The sequence below is a fragment of the Lagenorhynchus albirostris genome, chromosome 1 (assembly GCF_949774975.1).
Source record: "Lagenorhynchus albirostris chromosome 1, mLagAlb1.1, whole genome shotgun sequence".
In the NCBI taxonomy this organism is placed as follows: Eukaryota; Metazoa; Chordata; class Mammalia; order Artiodactyla; family Delphinidae; genus Lagenorhynchus; species Lagenorhynchus albirostris.
The window spans coordinates 183,593,979-183,617,065 of record NC_083095.1 but is presented as its reverse complement, the minus strand read 5'-3'; the positions used below and the strand labels follow the sequence as shown (position 1 = coordinate 183,617,065).

At 36.3% G+C, this 23,087-nt stretch overlaps 1 pseudogene; it reads left to right on the top strand.

The window, feature by feature from the left end:
• LOC132528839 (NADH-ubiquinone oxidoreductase chain 5-like) overlaps positions 1–23,087 on the top strand; it is a 94,023-nt pseudogene that overhangs the window by 25,814 nt on the left and 45,122 nt on the right.

The window sequence follows — 23,087 nt, the reverse complement described above, 5'->3', positions numbered from 1 at the left end:
TACCTGGTGTCTGGGGAACAGCAGGAGGAGTGGCCCAGCACAGGGGAAAGTATTCTATGTGAAACCAGAGATGCCAGGCACCAGTCCTGTATGTCTTGCATGATGTTAGCTTTTATTCAGAGCAAAATGGCAAGTCAGTTCTAGTTTGGATTATGAATGTGTGCTGCATGAACCTGCACAAAAAGCATAATTATATGTGTCTTAATGTCTTGGATATAAAATTAAGAAATTGTACCAGAAAATTTCCAAGATTCTGACAGACTATAATTCTATGATACTAAGGCATTTTAAATGTAAATAAAGAAATACAAAACAACTAATAGAAGCTAAAATTATTAGTCACAAAACTGAAATTTCCATGAAGATATAATTCAATGAGGATGTATTTTACAATGTGCAAATCGGAGAGACAAAATTAGCAATAGATAGCACAGGGATTCAAACAGTTAAAAAGAAAAATAAAGTCTAGTCTCTAATGAAGTAAACAGAAAGCAAATTGAGATGAAATTCAGAATGTTACTGATGAGACTATTAAGATCTATATATTATTTATTCATTCTTACCACAGGTAGAATATATCAATATCATATCATAAAATATTATAGTGTCTTAAAAGAAACTAAGTGTCCAGGAGTTTCTGTATAAGAAACTTTCCTTATAAGTGTATAAGGAGCTTGGAAGTCACCACTCCACCCTAATAAGTAAAAAGCTAAACAGACTGGAAAATTAACTCTTCCTGAATCCCCAGGGCAAACAGCTGCTCCCAAGATTGGAGAGAGAGACAGGCAAATACAGGGAGTCTCAGCTCACCAGAGCAGATTCCAATGCTGGGGTAGGAAATCAGCACTGTAATTTACAAACTGCTGGAGGCTCAGTGCCGACAAGTCTGAGAGTTAAAAGGCATCAGGGGTACCCAGTCATAGTCAATATTGTGAGATTTACCTCCAGGAATATAACCAGATTCCCATAGTAAATATAGGAGAAAAATCTCCCAAGCGTTCCTGCTGGGGGAGAGGGAAAGAGCCACTTTGAAATATGCCTGGATATTCTGTTCTTCTTAACAAGGGTTGCCCGCAGGGAAAACTAGTTAACCAGAGCCTAAACTGCTGGGGTTTTATCACAGCCTAACTAACCAGGGAAGGGAAACACCCAACTCCAGCCCACTCTAGCCATCCTGTCCTACCTAAGGGGGGAGAAAAAAACTGAGAAACTCTTGTGAAGTTCATGGTCCGGAGACACAGGCTCACTAAAAGACTGAGACCTAACACAGGACCATAGAGTGTCTCCTATCCCCCCACACCTCACCTCCACATTACTAAGGCCTATTTATAGCAGTTCCTTTTTGCCCAGTACATCATGTCCGAGTCTTAAGAAAAAAATTATAAAACATACCGAAAGGCAAGTAACACAATTTAAAGACACAGAGAAAGCATCAGAACCAGATGTGGCAGGGATGTTAGAATTATTAGACTGGGAATTTAAAACAACTCTGATAAATATGCTAAGGACTCTAGTGGGTAGACAACACACAAAGAACAGGTGGGTAATGTAAGCAGAGAGACAGAAGTTCTAAGAAACAACCAAAAAGAAATGCTAATGATCAAAAACATTAAAACAGAAATAAAGAATGCCTTTGATGGGCTTACGAGTAAACTGGACATGGCTGAGGAAAGAATATCAGAGCTAGGAGATCTATCCATAGAATCCTTGAAAGCTGAAAAGCAAAGAGACAAACAAACAAAACAGAAGGGAATATCCTAGGACCGTGAGAAAACTGCAGAAGGAGTAACACATAAGTAATGTGAATACACAGGAGAAGATGTTACCAAACACAGGTTCGGATGCTCAATGCTCAAAAGCCAATAATTGAGGGGTAAAGTGTTGGTAGAAATGAAAGGTGCTTATTCAGAAAAGCCAGCAATCTGGGGAGAAGTTGGACTCATGTCTGGACACCAACTCCAAAGATTCTGCTCAGCCATGACAATTTTTAAAGGGAAAAAGGAGAAACAATCTCAGTTAATCATTAAGGTAGGAGGTCAGATTCTTCATCATTTTTCCATTGTGTGCAGACTGCTGACTTCTCCTGATCTTCCTTTGGATGCTCTCTTGCCTGCATGGTCTGCCTGCAAATTTGCTAAGGGGAAGCTGGGGTAGAGAGTCAGTTATTCTTTAACTGCTGGATTTCATTCATACTCCTTTTAATCCAGGAAAGGAGTCGACAGGTTAGGAAAGGCATTGTGTACATTCAGTAGAGCACAAGTCAGGAGTTAGGTTAAATGTTACCTAGTGATCTCATTTTTATAATTAAGGGAACAGACATAGACAAACAGGAAAGGGGCAAAAGAGCTGCTTACAAGTCCCCACTTGTCAGACATCATTCCATTTTTATGGGATTAGGGGCTAGGTCCATCTTCTGTAACTTATTTGTGCTGACATTGGGCACCGTATTTTCTGAGTGGAAGATGTTGACATGGGTCTCCAGCATCTCTTTGCTGACAATTTTAGTTTCCTGTTTACATATATGGGCAGAGCAAGCTGTTCTAACGCCCACAAAGATATAATTATGTGCAATACTGTTAATCTCATTATTTCATCAGACACTGATTCTGTGACTCTAAGGTCCTAATCATTAACTACTTGAGCCTACGCTTTTGAGACTCTGGGAGGCCTGGGAGACTTCAGCTTTCTACAAACAAGAGGCAGGGGACACAGAGGGTCCTTTGTATTTAGGGAGGGCCCTGCAGGGTTCTGCTTGGTTCCAAAGAAGGGGAGAAAGGAATAGAAGAGATTTTTGAAACAATAATGACTGAGAATTTCCCCAAATTAATGTTAGTCATCAAATCACAGATCTAGGAAGCTCAGAGAACATTAAGCAGGATAAATGCCAAAAAACTCCTAAACAAACCCAAAACAAACCCAAAACTACACCTAGGCATGTCATATTCAAACTGTAGAAAATCAAAGATGAAAGAAGCCAGAGGAAAAAACTCTTTACCTGTAGAGGAACTAAGGTAAGAATTACATCCAACTTCTCCTCAGAAAGCATGCAAGTAAGAAGAGACTGGAGTGAAATATTTAAAGTGTTGAGAGAAAAACCCCACCACTCTAGAATTTGTACCCTATGAAATTATCCTTTAAAAGTTAAAGAGAAATAAAGATTTTATCAGGCAAACAAAAATTGAGGAAATTTGTTGCCAGTAGATGTGCCTTGCAAGAAATGTTAAAAGAAGTTTTTTTTTAGAGAGAAAGAAAATAATATAGGTCAGAAACTTGGATCTGCATAAAGGAAGGAAGAACATTGAAGAAGAATTAGTGATGGTAAAATAAAAACTCATTTTTCTTATTCTTCATCGATCTAACAGGTAAAAGGTTGTTCAAAATAATTAGAGCAACAATGTATTTGGTTGTGTATGCTTATATAAATATCACATATATGTTTATATACAAGTGAAATGAATGATGGCAGTACTATAAGGGACAGGGGGAGAAATAGGGAGGAAGTAGAACTATTTTGTTATAAGGTACTCACACTGCTGGTAAAGTGATATAGTGTTATTTGTAAGTGGGCTTGGATTAGTAGTAAATGTATATTGTAAGCTCTATGGCAACCAGTAAAGCAAGTAAACAAAAGAAGTATTAAAGAAACTAAGATCTGAGGAATACTGGAGATTTTTTTAAAAAATGTATTTAAATGCATGTGCTCCTATGAAGCCTTAGCTGGCCTCCAAAATAATGAATTGTTGGCAAACTGTCAGCTTTCCATCAGGGAATTCAAACAAGTCTCTTGAGTCCGAGACAAGGATCTATAAATTGGAGAAACTGTCAGTGGAATTACAGCTCATGATCAACACAGCAGCACACTCTGGCTTTTTGACACCTTAGCCTAAGACCTCAGGTCGAGTAAAGCTATATTATCACATTAGCTTCCGAAGAGGCTTGGAGAACTACTTTTTGAAAGAAGCAACTTAACACCAGTCACTTTTCTGTTGGACTTTTCTGGTTATCACTTAGGGCTTAAGGGATAAAGGATACTATTTAGTGTCCTTTCCTCACCCAGGGTGCAAGAATCAGTGCTACTTCAAAGGAAAGGGAAAGGGAAGGTTAGCCCAAGGTCCATGAACAGATATGCAGTGAGGGAGTGATGCTCCAGGGCCCAGATACTCAATCCAGAGTCCAGGAACGGATGGCTTACAGCTCACACTCAGCGCTGGCATCAAGGCAAAATGCACTGGGCTGTCATCCAAGTTCCCAGCACCAGCTCCCGGGCTCTCCTGTCTTCTACTAGCAAGCTTCTGTCTTCATATGCTTCATGAAGTTTCATTTGACTGGAGGATTTTAGCCCAGATCAGTGCTCCTATTTGAGGCAAACACTCTTTCTACCTGGTTAAATCTCCTGATAGAGTCTCACTGACTTCACATCACGAATAGCTAAGATGAGTTTAATTCAATGTATTTTTATACTGAGTGTGTCTTATGTGCCATGTCACTCATGGCGTTACAGGAGATTCTGAAAATAATAAAGAAGTCAGACAGGAGCTCATTTCTAGAGCTGTGCTGTCCAATGCAGTAGCCACTACCCACATGTGGCTATTGATACTTGAAATATGGTTGGTCCAAACTGAGACATGCTATAATTATAAAATGCACACTGGGTTTTATCAAATTAGTATGAAAAAAGGTTATAAAATATCAATATAAAATAATTTTATATTGATTATATTCTGAAATGATAAGATCTTGGATAAGATAAAAATGTTATTAAAATTAATATCGCCAACCATGGGGAGTCAGGTATTCGAATTATGATCCATGGTCTTTCAAATAACTTTATTAATATATTTGAAAAATCAGATAACAAGAAAGAAAATTTCAGCTGAGGAATTGAAACTGTAAAAAAAATCAAATGGAAATTCTAGAATAAAAAAATATGATAACTGAAATTAAGAATGCTGAAGTATGTATTCATTCAGCTCCTCGATAAATACCCAAAGAAAAGCCCACATACATGCTCCAGGAGAAATGCAGAAGAATGATTCTAGCAGCACTATTCAAAGTGGTCTAAAATGGATAAATAAATTGTGGTCTATTCACACAATGGCATAAGTATACAACACTGAAAATCAACAGCAGGATAGATGGATGTCACAAACACAGTGTTTTGTGCAAGAATGTATATATGAAAGAATATGTACTATATGATTCCATTTATATGAAGTTCAAAAATAGGTAAAAATAATCTGTGGTGTTAGAAGTTAGGACAGAGTTACCTCTTAGGAGAAGAGAGAGGGTCACGATTAGGAGGGGACATAAGCGAGGCTTCCAAGATGTTCTATTTCTTGATTTGGGTGGTAGTTACATAAATGGATTCACTTAGTGGTGATTCCTCAAGCTGCACACCTAAGACTGTAAATGTTTCTATATGTATATAAAAAGTTTATAACATAACACATAATACAATATAATAAACTTCAATAAAATGTTCATTGAAGTAAAGCAAAAAAAAATCTCCATTTCTTTTTACCTTTTAAATATGGCGACTAAAAAATTTAAGTGACAAATGTGACTCACATTATATTTCCATTGATAGCACTGCTCTAAAGAAGAAAAGATTATCATAAAGCATTAAGTAGGATCACAAACTAGATTATGCAAAATGCTATAACTGAGATTTTTTTTTTTAATATAATGGAAGACATTAGTAAGAAGTCCAAGAAAGCATCATGGAAAAGACAGGATTTGCTCTGTGCTCTAAACTATGGGTAAATCTGAACTATAAATACTCTATACTCTTTGAAGACTTAAATAATATGTTTCAATTAATCTTCCTTTCATACCGTAGCCGCTGTCCTGCACCAAAACTTCTTCCCTTCCATCCCTTATGATTTGGGAAGTTATATTGCTGATGAGACACAGTGCCATTATTTCAAGGGATCACGTGCCTTATGGTTGTGTTTTTTATCTTTTCAACAATATTGTCACTAAAGCCAATGTGGATACTGTTTCATCATCAGTTGGGACTTCATTACATAACTGAGTTATCCTGGACCCTCAGTATCAATGGAATGTAAGCATTCTTTTACTAAACTAAACAGAAACTCCTGAAGTTAAGAACCTAAAAACAGCGTTTCTCTTGCTGTTTATAATTGTGAAATTTGCACTTCCTTCCTTAGTAAAGACCACTGGGTTCTAAAATTAGCCATAATCTGCAACTGAGACCACTCACAACTAAGTCCCACTCTCCTGCATCAACTTTACTCTAGCAATTCTCGCCAATTCACCATCTGGGTCAGGTCATATTAGCATGAACACTGGAATCCATAATTGCTAGATCTCATTTTCATTTTCTAAAGCATATATTTTGTAAACAAGTTGCAGAAAATCACTACCTTGTAACTGTGAAGGAACTACAGAAAGCCAAGACCCATCTTTCTTTTATACTCCCCTCTGCTCCCTGCACTTCTGAAGCCAATTGAAGCCAGTCCCTAGCAGATTTGGTCTCATGAATGTCATATATAAAGTTACCCATAAATTCATGATACCCAAAATAATATCTAATCCTGGAAGGACAGGAAGGTCCTACCCTAATACAAGTACACTGACGCAGCAGCCTTCCTCAAGATGTGCTTCCTCACCCAGGACTAGCACAAGATAGTCCACTTCTGCATACAGGGCTTCTGCCAGTATGAACCTCCTGTTTAATCTCTAGATGGAGGTAGTAATCCATAGCCCCTTTTTATTTGATCTCATTAAGGAATTTCAGGTAATGTATAGTTAGCCTCTCATCATATCATCCACACAAAAAGAGAGAATATATTCACATTGATCTCCTGTTTTCTGCTTGTTTCTTCTCACTCTAGTTGCAAACTGCATCTGCTTCTTCCTTTGCTCTCTAATTTCTGGTTGACCAACGTCACTAGCTCTGCTTCATGTAGACTTATCTCCACCCCCACCATTCACCCCACCTGCTTTACCCCAGGATCTCAGAGCTCATCCCCACCATTATTGACCCCAGAGAGGCTGGGCTGTCTGTGACTCTCAAGATAAGTCAGCAGCCTGGAATGCAGCAATCTCCAAGTAGGTGGATGCATTATTTATGGCTATAAGATATTAATCAAGTAACAAAACACAGCAAGTCTCACTAGTGCCAATGCAGTGGAGAAGATGGTTCTGGGAATGGGATCAGACTGTGTAGCAGTGTAGAAGCAGGTGGCAGAATAGAAAGGAGAGAAGGAGGCAATGATTTCTGACAGCTTTACTTTGTGTCAGATGCTGCCCATGTGAAAGTCTCCCTTTCATACATTTGGAAATGAAGTCTCAGAAAGATTAAATATGTGTCACACAGCAAGTAAGTGGGAATAGGCTTCAAACACTGGTCCCTCTAACTCCTCCACATGCCCTTTTCTTTTCCTTTATCACCTGTTTGTACACTGAAGCACATATTTGTGTATTTTTGGAAAAACGTGTTCAGAATAAGTTTAGGGATAAATACAAAAGCAATGATAAAGAAAGAACCTAGGCCTCCCCTTGGACTTTGCATCCTCAGGCCTCGAGCTGAGATCAGGAGGTGATTTTCCTCGTTTCACAATAGACTTGGAATGGTAATGACATCATGGACGTCTTCCATCCCTACGCTCTGGTTTGAATTTGCTTCCATTTGAGGCCAATATTAGGTCAAATTTCCAACCTTCAGACTTTCCATTTTTAGCAATAAAGACCAAGTTTTACAGTATCTGTTTTGTTCAAGCTCTTCACTGAGATGATCCAATACCTAGTACCTCTGGAAAACTAGAATTGCTTAATCCCAATGATTAAATAAAACAAAAATATCTCATATTTTTAGGCACAGCCTATTTATTTATTAGTTTGGGCTCCTTAAAGTTGTTCAAACAATTTATTTGGCCTTAGCACACATCTAAGTTGGAGAACAAGTAAAATCATCTCCAGGCTGAAAGTCCAAAAATATGAAGCTGGTGGGTTTTGGGCTATTTTCCAAAGCAACACAGTAGTGTGGACACTATTCTATTAGTAGTGTGGATAAATGTAACTAATAATAAGTTTTAAGTCTGTGTGACCTCCATGCAAACTACATTTTGGCAACCAAACAACCTCTAAAGTCATCCAGTTGTAATAGTGTGATGCAAGCTGTGCACATACATTTCCATTAGACGATTTCTAATGTTTCATGAGAATTCTTGCTTATTAATGAGGTTTGGAGTAGAAGGGAAGCTGAATTGTACAAATAGGAGCACAAGCATACAAAATTCAGAGAAATGCCTCCACTGTTTCTTTCTAATTTTAGTTTAATTTTCTTATTTCACAGATAAGAAAATTAAAGCCTACATTATCTAACATTCCATAAATACCCAGAGCTCAGAGAAAATAGTGAGTCTCTCTCTTTTTTTTTTTTTTAATAATACTTAGCTCATATTGTCATAGAGTAAGCATTTAGGAAATGTTCCTCAGAGTGAGTTGAATTCATGATGAAATCCATGTCATTGAATTTTCTTATAAACAGCTAGGCAAATTCACACAGTGAATATTCCCTTTTCATAATCAGTCCTTCGATTATATTAACATTGATTTCTCACCATTATAATTCTATTAAAAACTCTTGTAAATGAAGATTTTAACAGTAAAAAATAAAATATTATATAACACAGCATTTAACTTCAGGAAAATTATTGTGCAGAACACTGAATAAAAAAAAAAAAAAAGCAAGCAGTTACTACCCTCTCAGTCCAAGATGTAATATCATGAGATAGCCTTTAAATTACATTGTTATAAAAGTGTTGCTTTACAGATTCCGTAGGAATTAATAATGGTCCTGAAAATAAACTAGATGGTTTCTTTTCCTTGGCCTCCATTGTACGTCTTAAATGGCATTTCAGTACTCACTGTCATCTTTTTTAAGTGAATAAACTTGTCTAACATCCAGGAATTACTCTGGGGAAAGATACTCTATCCATGAGGTTGAATTTCTTTTTTCCCCAGAAGAAGGTAAATTGGATTATCCAAACCACTGTTATTCCCATTACAGCCTTGCCTTTTTTCTTCGGTGTGCTCTTTGTGTCTGCACTGTTCTAATGAGCTCCACTATGGAGGATGACCCTGGACGCTGTCAAGACAATGCTTCCTTGAGAAGTCAAACAAACTGGCAGAAACGCCTAACGAAAAAATGATGAACTCAGATACCATCACACACAAAGAATCTGAGGGAAATCATTTCAGTTCTATATATGGTTCAGGACAAGCAATTAAAGAAGACGTAAGTATATTCATACAAATACTAGCCACTTGCATTTTCACATAGTCCAGGAGTTGTCTTGGGCTAGTAAAACTGAGCTTATCTTCTGCATGGAGACATCTGCCTTCTTAAAATCCATTCTGAACACAGCTTGGGCACTACTGGGTTGCAATTTACTCCTCAAGAGTAGACACTTTCTAAGCTTATTAAAACATACAGAGCTCAGCACAGTGTCTTTGCACTTATTTCCTATTGAGTTGAAATTTGTAAGTATATTTTAAAGGCAAAAATATTTTTTGCTATTTCACAGAATGACCTATTTCTAAGAATATTAAATATGTGCTTTCATAGAGGTAGTTAACTGTTGAACCTTACCTCAGTTTCATCATCCATAAAATGGGAAAATAGTAAAACCTTACTTGCAAGATTGGGAGGGTTAAATGGGCTAATACCCTTAACAGTGCCTGCCTGGTAAAATGTGAGCCCTGGAATGAATTTTAGTTGTTATTCTTGTTCCTCCTTTTTTGCCTTTTATTGCTATTACTGATTACTAAAGTCTTAACATTGTACTTACCATTGTTCCACATTCGAATGTTATAAAACAGCTTGAAAATACACAGACAAAACACTCACATACATACATTTATGTGTATTCAATCGATTGATTAGTAACTGGTGAATCATTAGAGTTATACTGTATTTTCCTAGAATGCTTCTTCTGGGCCAAGTTTACCAGAACTCACGTAGGAAAGACCCCACGAGTAGCACAGGTGGGAGTACAGCCATTCAACAGCTGCAACGGGGCAGCCGTAGCACAACTGCTGCGTCTCCGGTGCCTCCTCACTCAGAACCGTGCCAGGGCTGCTAAAAACACTGGGCTCCTGAAGAAAATGGAAACTCGCAAAGCCTGTTCTTCTGAAAAAGACTCGGACACTCACGCAATATCCTCTCACTCTCCTGCTCCCTCTTATGCGCGCACGCGCACACACACACACATTCGCCCACACAAAATCTCATTTGCCTGCCTTCAGAGAGATAAAAGCGAGAACTGAGGCACATCTGCAGACAAGGAGGACTAAGTGTACTTCACCTTTTCTTCCCAGTCCTTTCTCTTCTATCATCTTTTCCACCCACCTTGCTCATTCTTTTATCTTTGGAAGATAATAATCTTAATAATTCTGATTAAAAATAGTTTTTAGCATGTTAGTATTCATCTTGGTGTGTTGCCCTCTTTACAGGAAAAGGGATGCAGGGTAGAGTAGGACCTGCTGATAGCAACATTTAACGAAAAGTGAAGGACAGGTTCTTCGATTTGGGTAAATACGTTGGGGCAAGAGGATTGTTTAGAAGATCCTTTATTTCAAACACTGTGTAAAACTGTCTGCTTCTCTTACATGTGTGAATGCCTTGAAACCCACTGAAAAGACTCTGAGGCCAGCCCAGATGCCTAAGGTATGCTACTAGGCATGTCTGGAGGATGCAAAACACTTCTGGCCCTGATATGATGAAATATTAATCCAGGGACTTTGATTCTGGCTAGACATCTAATAAGAAGTGAGAGTGTGCACTGCTTACCCAGGTATCCATGGCAGGTACATTTAACCCCCTTTATCCCGAGGAGTTTACTCTTGCCAATTACAGCTTCATGACACTGCACTTGAGCTTGGGGATCTGAGGTAGTAAGGCAGAAATGCAAGTCCATGCTCCATACCAGGACGTTTCTAATCTCAATATAGGCAATATTATTGCTCTTGATCTGTGAAACTTCCTTTGTTTTTTCTCTCACTGGGAACCTGACAAACAACTACTACCATTTACCCTTTGACAATCTTCCACCACCTCAATAAGGTATGTGGTACGTCTATAGTGCTTTCCGAGGATCATGAATTTTGTTTTCAGTTACTCTTTGTTTCCCCTATGCAGTTCAACAATCAGGTACTTGCCAAAAGAAAACCTAGATAACTGACCCATCTACATAAAAGGGCTAGAAGACAGCCAATCCAAAGAAATTACATACATATGGAACTGTCTTTTTGGAGGGTTACTTTTAAAAATTTAACTACTTTTTCATTGAAGTACAGTTAATTTACAATGCTATGTTAGATTAAGGTGTACAGCAAAGTGATTCAGTTATACATGTACATATATATCTATTCTTTTTCAGATTCTTTTCCATTATAGGTTATTACAAGATATTGAATATAGTTCCCTGTGCTGTATAATAGGTCCTTGATGTTTATCTATTTCATATATAGTAGTGTGTATGTGATAATCCCAAACTCCTACTTTATCTCCCCCACCCCCCACTATCCCCTTTGGTAACCATAAGTTTGTCTTCTATGTCTGTGGATCTATTTCTATTTTGTAAGTATGTTCATTTGTATCAGTTTTTTAGATTCCACATATAAGTGGATATGATACTTGTCTTTCTCTGTCTGACTTACTTCACTTAGTATGATAATCTCTAAGTCCATCCATGTTGCTGCAAATGGCATTATTTCATTCTTTTTACGGTTGAGTAATATTCCACTGTACATATGTACCACATCTTCTTTATCCATTCATCTGTCAATGGACATTTAGGTTGCTTCCATGACTTGGCTATTGTAAATAGTGTTGCTATGAACACTGGGGTACATGTATCTTTTCAAATTACTGTTTTCTTGGATATATGCCCAGGAGTGGGATTGCAGGATCATATGGTAACTCTATTTTTATTTTTTTAAGGAATCTCCATGCTTTCTCCACAGTGGCTGCACCAATTTACATTCCCACCAACAGTGTAGGAGGGTTCCTTTTTCTCAACATTCTCTCCAGCATTTATTTTTTGTAGAGTTTTAAATGATGGCCATTCTGTGAGGTGATATACCTCATTGTAGTTTTGATTTGTGTTTCTCTCATAATTAGTGATACTGAACATCTTTTCATGTGCTCGTTGGCCATGTGTATGTCTTCTTTGGAGAAATGTCTATTTAGGTCTTCTGCCCATTTTTAAATTTTTTTTATATTAAGCTGTATGAGCTGTTTGTATATTTTGGAAATTAATCCCATGTCGGTAGCATTTTTTGCAAACATTTTCTCCCATTCTATTTCTCCCATTCTCCCATTGTTTATGGTTTCTTTTGCTGTGCAAAAGCTTTTAAGTCCCATTTGTTTATTTTTGTTTTTACTTCCATTACTCTAGGAGATGAATCAAAAAAAATATTGTTGTGATTTATGAGCTCAACATTTTAAATGTTCTACGAGGTGCATGAATCTGTGTTCCCATTTCTCTCTCCAGGTTTGGGAAGTTTTGAGTGATTTTTGTTTTAGATATACTTTCTTTCCCTTTCTCTTTCTCTTTTCCTTCTGGGATTCCCATAGTGTTTATATTTCTCAACCCCCCCGCCCAACTTTTTTTTGGTGGAGTCCCATAAGTCCTGTAAGCTTTCTTCATACTTTTTCATTCATTTTTCTTTTTGCTCTTCTGACTGGATATTTTCAACTTATCTACCTTAAGTTCACTGGTTCTTTATTCTTTATTCTATTTAGTCAAGTCAGTTATTGAGTATCTCTGTTGAATTCTTTAGTACTATTATTATATTCTTCATCTTTAGGATTTCCAGTTGGGCTCTTTTGACATTTCTTTTTTTAATCGCAGCTCTTTAAATCGATTATTTCATTGTATTCTTTTTTCCCCCCATCATTTTTATATTTTCTTTTTTGTTCTTCTTTAAACTTCTTGGTCTGGAGTGTCATCAGAAAAATGTCAAAAGAGGGATTTTCTACTGTCTTCCCCCCCAAAGAAGCCAATATTGACAATCACCCTTGAATGAGAGTGACATTTTGGAAGTCCAGGATTTTTGTGACAATATTCCAGCACAGAGTGGGAGCAAAAAAACCCCAGAGACTGGATACATTGAAGAGGGTAAGAGGAATAGTTTCAAATTACCTGTGTGAACCATCCTTCAAGGCAGCACAGCTCAGTGCCAAGGACTTCTTGGCATGAAATTGCTCCCACAGGGGAAAATTAGGTTGTGTGAGTGAACGCCTGTCTCCCTCATCCATGTTGGATGCTGACAATGAACTACAATTCTTTCTCAATTCATTTAGAGTGCTGAGTTGTACTGTAACACTGGAGGGTACAGAGGGGCTGAGAAGTCTGCAGTCAGGGCTCTTAAAGAACATGATAAATATGAAGAGTCTTTTCATGGACCCCATAAGAAAGCCCTCCTATGAGGCCCCAGAATACCTTGTCTGTGGATATCCTCAACTCGCCCAGGAGCACCATTAGCACTCCACACAGATCCCCACACCTTGGCCAGCTCCCTGTACGGGGCCCAAGGGAGGCATGTGCAAGTGGTTGCAGGTGGCTAGTAAGCACGTGCAAAACACAAACCAAAGTCTGTGGGACTGGGAGAAAGCACACAAACGAGCATTAATCACTGCCTCAGAGAAAGCAAGTGGGAGGTTGTCTGCACCTGGGCTGGATTTTCGAGACTGAGAGAAGGCATTCAAAATTAATAATTCTCCCCCAACAGGGAACAAGAAATGTGGAACAAGTGTACCATAGGAAAGGTCTGAGAAAGCTTCAGAATTCCTTGCAGGACTGATAGAATGTATTTCTCTCACCAAAGCTGTCAGTAATGACTGGAGTAGGTGGCTCCTTCTTCAAATGTGAAGACAGCTATATAAGCCTTTAAGGAACATGACACCACCCAAGGAACATAAAAATTTTCCAGTAACCAACCCCAAAGAAGTCAAGATCTGTGATAAATAATTCCAAAGAGTTGAATTAAGGAAACTCAGTGAACTACAGGAAGCAAAGATAACTAAATAAAATCAGGAGAAAAATACACAAATAAAATGAGAGTTTAATAGAGTGATGGAAATCACAAAAAAGAATCAAACAAAAACTCTGAAGCTAGAGAATATAATAAATGAAATAAAAATTGCAATAAAGTGCATCAACATCAGACTTGATCAAGCAGAAAAAAGAAAATGTTAAGTCAAAGGGAGGTCACTTGAAATTATCCAGTCAGAGGAAAACAAAGAAAAATGAATGAAAAGAGTGAAAAAAAACCACATTAATTATAGGATCGCTTAAAGGAAATAATCTATATGTTATCTACTGAATCCAGAAAAAGGAAAGAGAGAAAATGGGGCAGAGAGCTTATTTAAAGAAATAATGGCTGAGATTTCTGTGCATTAATTTTGTATCCTGCAACCCTACCAAATTCATTGATTAGTTCTAGTAGTTTTCTGTTGGCATCTTTAGGATTTTCTATGTATAGTATCATGTCATTTGTAAACAGTGACAGTTTTACTTCTTCTTTTCCAATTTGTATTCTTTTATTTCTTTTTCTTCTCTGATTGCAATGGCTAGGACTTCCAAAACTATGTTGAATAAGAGTGGAAAGATTGGACATCCTTGTCTTGTTCCTGATCTTAGAGGAAATGCTTTCAGTTTTCCACCATTGAGCACGATGTTTGCTGTGGGTTTGTCATATATGGCCTTTATTATGTTGAGGTAGGTTCCCTCTATGCCGATTTTCTGGAGAGTTTTTATCATAAATCAGTGTTGAATTTTGTCAAAAGCTTTTTCTGCATCTACTGAGGTGATCATATGGTTTTTATTCCTTAATTTGTTGATATGGTGTATCACATTGACTGATTTGAATAAGATCCTTGCTGGGTAGAGTAATCTTGGTTGTAGTTTTTTCTCTTTCATCACTTTAGGTATATCCTGCCACTACCTTCTGGCCTGCAGACTTTCTGCTGAAAAATCAGCTGATAACCTTATGGGGATTCCTTTGTATGTTATTTTTTGTTTTTCCCTTGCTCCTTTTAATATCTTTTTCTTTGAATTTAATTTTTGTTAGTTTGATTAATATGTGTCATGGTGTGTTTCTCCTAGGGTTTATCCTGTATGGGACTCTCTGTGCTTCCTGGACTTGGGTGACTATTTCCTTTCCCATGTTAGGGAAGTTTTCCACTATAATCTCTTCAAAATTTTCTCAGACCCTTTCTTTTTCTCTTCTTCTTCTGGAACCCCTATAATTTGAATGTTGGTGTGTTTAGTGTTGTCTCTGAGATTGCCTTCAATTCTTTTCATTCTTCTTTATTTATTCTGCTCCTCAGCAGATAGTTCCACCATTTTGTCTTCCAGCTCACTTATTTGTTCTTCTGCCTCAGTTATTCTGTTATTGATTCCTTCTAGTGTATTTTTCATTTCAGTTCTTGTGTTGTCCATATCTGTTTGTTTTTTAGTTCTTCTGGATTTTTGCTAAACATTTCTTGTATTTTCTCAATCTGTGATGTGGCACTTATATACAATGGAATATTACTCAGCCATAAAAAGAAACAAAACTGAGTTATTTTTAGTGAGGTGGATGGACCTAGAGTCTGTCATACAGAGTAAAGTAAGTCAGAAAGAAAAACAAATACCGTATGCTAACACATATATATGGAATCCAAAAAAAAAAAAAATGGTACTGATGAAGCTAGTGGCAGGGCAGGAATAAAGACATAGACATAGAGAATGAACTTGAGGATGCAGGGGGCAGAGGGGGAAGCTGGAACGAAGTGAGAGTAGCATCAACGTATATACACTACTGAATGTAAAATAGCTAGTGGGAAGCAGTAGCATATCACAGGGAGATCAGCTCGGTGCTTTGCGATGACCTAGAGATGTGGGATAGGGAGGGTGGGAGGGAAGCTCAAGAGGGAGAGGATATGGGTATATATGTATGCATATGGCTCATTCACTTTGTTGTACAACAGAAACTAACAAAGTATTGTGAAGCAATTATACTCCAATAAAGATCTATTTTAAAAAAAAAGAAATAATGGCTGATTTGGAAAGATTTAAACATCCAAATTCATGAAGCTTATATGTCATATGCTATATGGGGACATATGACAATATGTCCCCAATATGACTCATTACAAAATGAACATCTCCCAGATATAAAGCTATAAGCAGATTCCTTAGCAGAAACTTTGTAGGTCAAGAGAAATTTGGATGTTATATTCAAAATGCTGAAAGAAAAAACTGCAAACCAAATACTTTACCCAGCAAAGTTGTCCAACAGATAAAAGACTTTCCCAGCCAAAGAAAATGTGAGAAAATTTATCACAACTAGAACTGACTTACAAGAACCACTGGAAGAAATTCCTCAAGAATAAATGAACTAATTAGTAACATGAAAACATTCAAAAATATACAACACACTGGTAAAAGTAAGTATATAAGCAAATTTATAATACTATATTACTGTAATATGGTGGTGTATTAATCACCTAACTCTAAAACAATGTAAATAGGTATGTATCCAACAACAGGTCACCTAAATATACTAAGCAAATACTAACAGCTCTAAAGAAAGTATTAGAATAATAATTCAATCATAGAAGTGGATTTTAAGACCCACATTCAACAGTGGATAGATCATCCAGACAAAAACAAAATCAATACGGAAATCTTTTGACTTGAGTTATACTTTAGACCAAAGGGACCTAAAGACATATACAGAACATTCTAAACCACAGCTGCAAAATAAAAATCTTTTACAAGGCTACATGGAATATTTTCCAGGAATAGATCATATATTATGTCAAAGAATAAGTCTTAACAAAATTAAGAGTTGTAGTCCAACTAAGTATTTTTTCTAACCATAATGGTATAAAACCTGAACTTAATAACAAGAGGAAAACTGGAAAATTCATGAATACAGGGAAGTTAAACAATATACTCCTGAACAACCGATGGTCAAAGATTAAATTTTAAAAATTTGAAATAAAAATGAATACACAACATACCAAAAATTATGGGATCAGCAAATGCAGTTCTAAGAGGAAAGTTTACAGTAATAAACACACACAGAAGAAAAAAGAAAGATTGCAAATAAATAACCTAACTTTGTATCTCAAGGAAGTAGAAAAAGAAGAGCAACCAAGCCCAAAATTAGCGGAAGGATGAAAATAACAAAGATCATAGCAGAAATAAAATAAAGATCAGAAAAACAATAGAAAAGATCAACAAAAATAAGAACTGTTGTTTATATAAAGAAAAACAAAATTGACAAACCTTTAGCTAGACTAATAAAAAAAAGAGAGAACACTCAAAATTTAAACATCAGAAATGAAAGAGAAAACATTGCAACTAATACAAATGCAAAGAATTACATGAGACTACTATGAACAACTATATACCAAAAAATTGGATAATCAAAAAAAAAAAAGATAATTTCCGAAAGACATACAACCCACAAACGCTTAATCATGAATAAATGGAAAATATGAAGAAACAAATAATCGTAAGGTGTTTGTAGCAGTAATTAAAATCTCCTAACAAAGAAAACCAGAACCTGAAGGCTTCACTGTTGAATTATATCACACATTTAAAGATTTAATATCAATTCTTCTCAAACTCTTCTTAAAAACTGAAGAGGAAGATCACTTCCAAATTCATTTTATGAGGCTGGCATTATCCTCATTCAAAGCCAGATAAAGGCACTATAAGAAGAAAAAAATTGCAGTTCAAAATCTCTAATGTATTGTACTTAGATGGAAACATCCTCAACAAGATATTGTTGAGCCGTATTCAACACCACATTAAAAAGAGCCTACACCGTGATCATGGATTTATCACTCAGATGAAGTATATTTCAATATATGCAAATCAATCAAGGTGATACACCACATTAACAAAATGGAAGATAAAACTCATATGATCACCTCAGTTCATGCAGAGAAATCATTTGACAAAATTCAACATCCTTTCATGATAATAACTCTCAACAACTTAGGTATAGAGGAAATGTACCTCAATATAATAAAGGGCATATATGACAAGTCCATAGCTAACATCATAATCAATGGCGAAAAACTTAAAGATTCTCCTCTAAGATCAGGAAAAAGATAATGATGCCCACTCTTGCTACTTCTATTCAACATGGTGGTAGAATTCATAGCCAGAGCAATTAGATAAGAAAAATAAATAAAATATATTCAAGTTGGTAAGAAACAAGTAAAATTGTCTGTGTGCAGATGACATAATCTTACATATAAAAAAGCCTGAAGTCTCCACCCCCACAAAAAACTGTTATAATCAATAAATAAATTGATAGTGTTGCAGGATATAAAATCAATATGAAAAATTGGTTGTGTTTCTAAACACTAACAATGAACTAATAGAGAAATTAAGAAAATAATCTCATTTTCAGTACCACTAAAAACAATAAGATATTTAGGAATAAGTTCAACCCAGGAGGACCTTTACACTAAAACCTATAAGACATTGATGAAAGAAATTGAGGCTAACACAAATAAATGGAAAGATACCTATGTTCATGGACTGGAAGAATTAATATTGTTAAAATGTGTATACTACCCAAAGCCATCTATAGATTCAGTGAAATATCTATCAAAATTTCAGTGGCATTTTTCACAGTAAAAAAATTTGTATAGAACCACAAAAGACCCTGAATAGACAAAGCAATCTTGAGGAAAAGGAAAATGTTGGAGAGGCATCACACTCCCTAAAATTTATAAACGTCAACACCAAAAATCAAAACAAAAACAAAACCCCCAAACCAAACCAACCCACTCCCAAACAAACACACAAAAAAAACTGATTAAAAAAGGGCAAAGAACCTAAATAAAAAATTTTCCAAAGAAGACACAGAAATAGCCGTCAGGTGCATGAAAATGTGTTCAACATCACTAGTCATCAGGGAAATGTAAGTCGAAACCACAATGAGCTATCACCTCACACCCCTTAGGATAGCTTTATTATCAAAACGACAAGAGATAACAAGTTGTTGGTGAGGATGTGAACCCTTACTCACTATTGGTGGGAATGCAAAATGATACAGCTCCTATGGAAAACAGAATGCAGGTTCTAAAACAAAACAAAACAAAACAACCCAGAAAACAAAAAAAAACAGCTTATCTACTGTACTATCTAGCAATCATGCTTCTGGGTTATATCTGAAGGAAATGATATCAGTATCTCAAAGAGATACCTGTATGCCCATGTGCAATACAATATTATTCACAATAGTCCAGATATGGAAACAACCTATGGGTCCACTGACAGATGAATAGATAAAGAAGATGTGAGATATACATATATAATTTAGCTACAAGAAGGAAGAATACACAGTCATTTGGATAAAATTAGAGGTACATATGATGAACTTAGAGGACACTATGCTAAGCTAAATAAGTCAGTCAGACAAAGACAAATATTCTATGATCTCATATGTGGAATCTAACTTTAAAAGTATTTCACACTGGAACAGAGAGTAAAATGGCAGTTACCAGGAACTGACACCTAAAGCAGATTGGAAGATGCTGGTTAAAGGGTACAAGGCTTCAGTTATAAGATGAATAAGCTTTGGAGAGCTAATATACCTCATGATGACTATAATTAATAAAATTTTGTTGTGTACCTAAAATTTGCTAATAGAGTAGATCTTAAGTCTTCTCACCCCTCACACACAAAGGTATCGATGAGAGATGTGGATGTGTTAATCTTTTGTGGGAATCATTGTGCAAAGTATATACATATATCAAATCATCTCAAGTATGCTTTAAAAATATACAATTTTATTTGTCAGCTATACCTCAATACAGCCGAAAAAAATCTGCTTGGTCTGTTTTATATTTCTTTTTATCACCCCTTTGTTATTTTTTCAGAAAAAAATATTTTTAGGAAACATATTTCATACATAACTATCTTAAATTCTACCTGATCATCTCATTATCAGAAGTCATGAGCAGAGTGACTAAGTTTGTTGTTTTATTCTCTGTTGACTCTCATCTATAATGTCTTGTTTCCTATGTGTTCTATACTTCTGCTTATACATATGATTATGATTATGACAATATATTAGTAGTAGTACTTACTGTAGTATTAGACTGGTAGCATAGACAATCATACTGGAGTAGAAGTGGTGCTCATAGTCATTTGTTTCAGTCATATTAGTGGTAATATTAATGGTAGTTGCTCTAAGATAGATCAGAGAAAGCCTGGTTCCTGCTGCTCCTCTTTGTACAGAGGGCGTTTTTTTTCTTACTCAGGCTTCACTGAGAATATAGCTATTTCAGGAATCCCAGATCTTCTTTTGTGGTTTCAGCCAGTTTGGCTCTTAAGATTTGCCCTAATTGTGACTGCCCCCCAGATATTTAAATATATTCTTAGTGTAGTTTGTTTACCACCTAAGCATTTGGTAGCAGTGCATTTTGGTTTGGGTGTCTACCATATTGTCAAGTTTTTAATAAAGTCTAACATCTTTTATAAGGGAGAAGAATATTAGACTAAAAACATTACACGTATATATGTGATGAAATCATAATGATACTATTACCAATGAAGAAGAGCTGGAAAACTTTTAAGATCCACATAAAAAGAATATGCTGATTTTTTTATGTTATATAAATTACAAGTAAAGACCTATAAGACATGAAAAACAACAAACTGCTAGTGTGTTGGGAATGAGTACCTGTGACTCAGGATACAATTTTTAGGAATAAGATAATACAGTAATAGAAATGTACTGTATTTCAAATAATGAAGATATAACTGAAGATGATGGGCTAGGTAAAACTGTTTAATAGTGATAACTGTCTTTAAGTCAATGAGAAAAGAGATGTTAAAAATGCATGTGAGACATTGGAGAACATTTGTTTTGTGAAATATGAGTGGAAAGAGGACTATTTTCAATTATTTTATATAATATGCAATGTGAATATTTACATGTAACTAAATTAAATAAATTTTGTAATTGAATAGTTGACTTTTATCTACATGCTTCATCATTTATATTTCCGAGTAGACAAAGCTCTCTTTTGTTACATATTTGAAGACACATGTGACAAATTTGTATTAAATTAGTTAATATGAGTGAAAATGTAATATTTCCAAATTAATGTATTTGTGTAATATGTGATTTTAAATATTCATGTGTAAATTAATTAATTAATAGATTGATTATAAGTACACTTTTTTCAATAATTTTTAAATTTAGATTTTCAGGTTGGTCAAGACACTCCTTCATCTTTTCATTGGTGTCTCCTTATGTCTGTGTATGTATAATATTTATTTTAAAGTAATTTTCAGATTACTCAATTAATTGCATGTAATGAGAAAAGATTCTTCTCTTTGCTGATTTTCTTTAGTGTTAGCATCTATCGTGGCACTTTACAATTTTAGTTAAAGGGCTTTTGTGTGGAAGTCCTCACATTCTCTCTGAATTCACCTTTCCTGATAAGGATATTAGTTACTCCACCCGGCCACTTAGAGCTCAGAACCGGGCCAGGACAGGACCTTGGGGTTTCTGTCCAGCAGATACTTAGGGAAAGTCACAATACAATTATTGAGCGTGGAAGGTGAATGCCCAAGTCTTGGGTGCTGATCTCATTTCTTTCTCTCACAGCTTTATAAACCCTACAGTGCAGAGGAGAAATCACATACATTTTTGTATTTGTTTCAAGGTCTGGAAAGGTTGACTGAAACTCCTTATCTTTTTTTTTTTTTTTTTTTTTTTTTGCGGTACATGGGCCTGTCACCATTGTGGCCTCTCCCACTGCGGAGCACAGGCTCCGGACGCGCAGGCCCAGCAGCCACGGCCCACGGGCCCAGCCGCTCCGTGGCATGTGGGATCCTCCCAGACCGGGGCACGAACCCGCGTCCCCTGCATCGGCAGGCGGACTCCCAGCCACTGCGCCACCAGGAAAGCCCTGAAACTCCTTATCTTATGTAGTAGATTTTTCTTAGTTCTCCACCACAAACAGGGTACTTTTGGCCTTATTAGCCCATTTAAGAGTCAATTTTTTTATTGAGGTGTAATTGACATACCACATTATATTAGTTTCATGTGTACAACCTAATAATTTGATATTTGTATATATTGTGAAATGATCACCACAGTAAGTCTAATTAATATCTGTCGGCTCACATAGTTACAGAATTTTTTTCTTGTGATGAAAACTTTTAAGATCTATTCTTGTGGCTTCCCTGGTGGCACAGTGGTTAAGAATCTGCCTGCCAATGCAGGGGATGTGGGTTCAAACCCTGGTCTGGGAAGATCCCACATGCCATGTGTGCCACAGCTACTGAGCCTGCACTCTAGAATCTGCAAGCCACATCTACTGAGCCTGTGTGCCACAACTACTGAAGCCCACATGCCTAGAGCCCATGCTCTGCAACAAGAGAAGCCACTGCAATGAGAAGCCTGCACACCGCAAGGAAGAGTAGCCCCCGCTCGCCCCAAGTAGAGAAAACCTGCACGCAGCAATGAAGACCCAACACAGCCCAAAATAAATAAATAAATAAAAATCTATTCTTTTAGCAACTTTCAAATATGCAGTACAGTATTATTAACTACAGTCACCATGCTGTACATTATATCCTCATGACATTTACTTTATAACTGGAAGTTTGTACCTTTTGACTCCATCTGTTTCACCCACTTCCAACCCCCTGCCTCTGGTGCCAACTAATCTGTTCTCTGTATCTATGACCTTGTTTTTTTATTTGTTGTTTTTCTTTTTTGTTTTTAGATTCTACACATAATTGAGATTATAATGATATTTGTCTTATTTTACTTAGCATAATGCCCTCAAGATCCATCCATGTTATTGCAAATGACAACATAGATTTCATCCTTTTTATGGCCAAATAATATTCCATTGTGTATATATATATGTGTGTGTGTATACATACATACATACATACATATATATATATATATATATATATATATATATACAGCACATTTTCTTTATCCATTCATCTAGTGATGAACACTTAGATTGTTTCCATATCTTGGCTATTGTAAATAATGCTGTAATGAAC